This window comes from Anopheles coustani, assembly GCF_943734705.1.
Source record: "Anopheles coustani chromosome X unlocalized genomic scaffold, idAnoCousDA_361_x.2 X_unloc_15, whole genome shotgun sequence".
NCBI lineage: Eukaryota > Metazoa > Arthropoda > Insecta > Diptera > Culicidae > Anopheles > Anopheles coustani.
In genome coordinates this window covers 349,581-352,500 of record NW_026525104.1, presented here as the reverse complement: position 1 = coordinate 352,500, position 2,920 = coordinate 349,581, and the positions used below count along the sequence as shown (strand labels likewise).

The following is a 2,920-nucleotide window of genomic DNA, read 5'->3' as shown; positions in this document are numbered from 1 at the left end:
TTTAGCTTTAGAAGGAGTTTACCTCCCACTTAGTGCTGCACTATCAAGCAACACGACTCCATGGTACGCTCGGTCCATCATCCAACGGGCGCTGTTCTACGGGCCTATCACCCTCTATGGGTTCTGAGCCACATTCAAGTTGGACTTGAAAAGCGCTAAGATGACGGATAGTGAGACGCACCAGTACACGGAATCGGATAGACGGACAGGCCGCCACCCCTACGTGCTGAGCTTCTCCCGTTTCGCTCGCAGCTACTCAGGGAATCCCGGTTGGTTTCTTTTCCTCCCCTTATTAATATGCTTAAATTCAGGGGGTTGTCACACATGAACTGAGGCTTATGTACCTTGCGGTTGTTATCGTCACATCTGGCTTGCGACTACTTTGTTTCAATGTCCAATATGTACCGTTGGACTCGGTTAACGGGCTGTTAGCCCGCGTGTGGTTTAACTCACTGATACCTTCCATTGCCCATACGCTAGTTTGTTTGTGTTCCTTTGGTCAACTTCCATACTTGAATCATTTGTGCTACCGCTGCTGCTTCGACGCTACTTTGACATCTTCGCTTCTATTTAAATAAATAAATAAGCTGAAGCTAGACATCAGTAAACACCACCACAGACACCACAAGCACGCCTTCTCCTCGTACTTCCGCCTCACGCGGGAACACGGACGCTCTAAATACTTCGAATTCCAATGCCAGTATATTGTAAACCACGGGTTCTTTAATGCTAGCGGGTCGTCGCGACCCTAGTTAACATCATGGTGCACGTCTCGTGACGGGTGTCACGGCGTAGTTAAATGTATGCGATACATTTCTCAAATATAAGCGCTCAGTCATCTGTACATCATGGTAGGTTCCCACGACGTGCAATATGCGTTCAACTTATCAATGTTCATGTGTCCTGCAGTTCACATTATGACGCGCAGTTAGCTGCGGTCTTCATCGATCCATGAGCCGAGTGATCCACTGCCGAGGGTGACTAACTTGCGTAAGCCGCCGCTGTGCGCGTATACCCGTTCCCCGTAGGGAGGAGCAAGCCGCCGCTTAGAGACGAAGCATAAAGTGTCCTCATTCCACATAGGGCAAGCTGGATGAATCCATTTTACCCAGGACGGCCGAAGCGGCGTGGACCAGGGGAGAACTGAACCTTATACTTCACACCACAGTAAGTCTACGTGTCCTCTTCCACATAGGGCAAGCTAGAACTAACTATCTTACCCAGGACTGCCGAAGCAGCGTGGACCAGGGGAGGAACACACTTTTCATGGAAACGTAAGGCATCCATGACTGCCATAACGTAAGCCGCCGCTGTGCGCGTATACCCGTTCCCCGTAGGGAGGAGCAAGCCGCCGCTTAGAGACGAAGCATAAAGTGTCCTCATTCCACATAGGGCAAGCTGGATGAATCCATTTTACCCAGGACGGCCGAAGCGGCGTGGACCAGGGGAGAACTGAACTTTATACTTCACACCACAGTAAGTCTACGTGTCCTCTTCCACATAGGGCAAGCTAGAACTAACTATCTTACCCAGGACTGCCGAAGCAGCGTGGACCAGGGGAGGAACACACTTTTCATAGAAACGTAAGGCATCCATGACTGCCATAGTGCGTAAGCCGCCGCTGTGCGCGTAAACCCGTTCCCCGTAGGGAGGAGTCAAGCCGCCGCTTAGAGACGAAGTATGAAGTGTCCTCTTCCACATAGGGCAAGCTAGAATGAACTATCTTACCCAGGACCGCCGAAGCAGCGTGGACCAGGGGAGAACTGAACTTTATACTTCACACCACAGTATTGAGTAATGTGCCCTCTTCCACATAGGGCAAGCTGGAATGTTCCATTTTACCCAGGACGGCCGAAGCGGCGTGGACCAGTGGAGGACTACACAATCATGAGGTTTGATATCGACTTGTGTGTTTCAATAGGATACCGATGGTATGGTTTGAACCGATTTGATTTAGCCATTCTGAAGTCATCACTTGGTTGAAGCGCTGAACTAGGGAGGCATCGTTTACATATATATTGGTTTTCGCATGCTCTACTAGGTTAATGTCATGAGGTTGGCTATCGAGCATGCCCAAGTGATGACTTGATTGTGTGCTTGCTTGAATTCTTCACATTTCATACCATCGGTTAGTTGTCGAATCATTCCTCGATCATAACCTTCGTTCTTGGTTCATGTATGCTCTCTTCCACATAGGGCAAGCTAGAATTAACTATCTTACCCAGGACCGCCGAAGCAGCGTGGACCAGGGGAGAACTATACTTTGTCTTGTATGCCCTCTTCCACATAGGGCAAGCTAGAACTAACTATCTTACCCAGGACCGCCGAAGCAGCGTGGACCAGTGGAGGACTATACTTTGTTCATAACACCACAGTATTGAGTAATGTGCCCTCTTCCACATAGGGCAAGCTAGAATGAACTATCTTACCCAGGACCGCCGGAGCAGTGTGGACCAGTGGAGGACTACACAATCATGAGGTTTGATATCGACTTGTGTGTTTCAATAGGGTACCGATGGTATGTTTTGAACCGATTTGATTTAGCCATTCTGAAGTCATCACTTGGTTGAAGCGCTGAACTAGGGAGGGGCATCGTTTACATATATATTGGTTTTCGCATGCTCTACTAGGTTAATGTCATAGGGTTGGCTATCGAGCATGCCCAAGTGATGACTTGATTGTGTGCTTGCTTGAATTCTTCACATTTCATACCATCGGTTAGTTGTCGAATCATTCCTCGATCATAACCTTCGTTCTTGGTTCATGTATGCTCTCTTCCACATAGGGCAAGCTAGAATTAACTATCTTACCCAGGACCGCCGAAGCAGCGTGGACCAGGGGAGAACTATACTTTGTCTTGTATGCCCTCTTCCACATAGGGCAAGCTAGAATTAACTATCTTACCCAGGACCGCCGGAGC

At 48.8% G+C, this 2,920-nt stretch overlaps 2 non-coding genes across 2 annotated transcripts in view; both read right to left on the bottom strand.

The window, feature by feature from the left end:
* LOC131270149 (large subunit ribosomal RNA) overlaps positions 1-338 on the bottom strand; it is a 4,085-nt gene extending 3,747 nt beyond the window's left edge. The window contains exon 1 of the ribosomal RNA XR_009179278.1: positions 1-338. This exon is cut by the window's left edge and continues 3,747 nt beyond it. This is a non-coding gene — a ribosomal RNA (large subunit ribosomal RNA).
* A 487-nt stretch (positions 339-825) lies between these two features.
* Positions 826-980, bottom strand: LOC131270142 (5.8S ribosomal RNA). The gene has a single exon (XR_009179271.1). It is a non-coding gene; the product is annotated as a 5.8S ribosomal RNA (ribosomal RNA).
* Between the last annotated feature and the right edge of the window lie 1,940 nt (positions 981-2,920).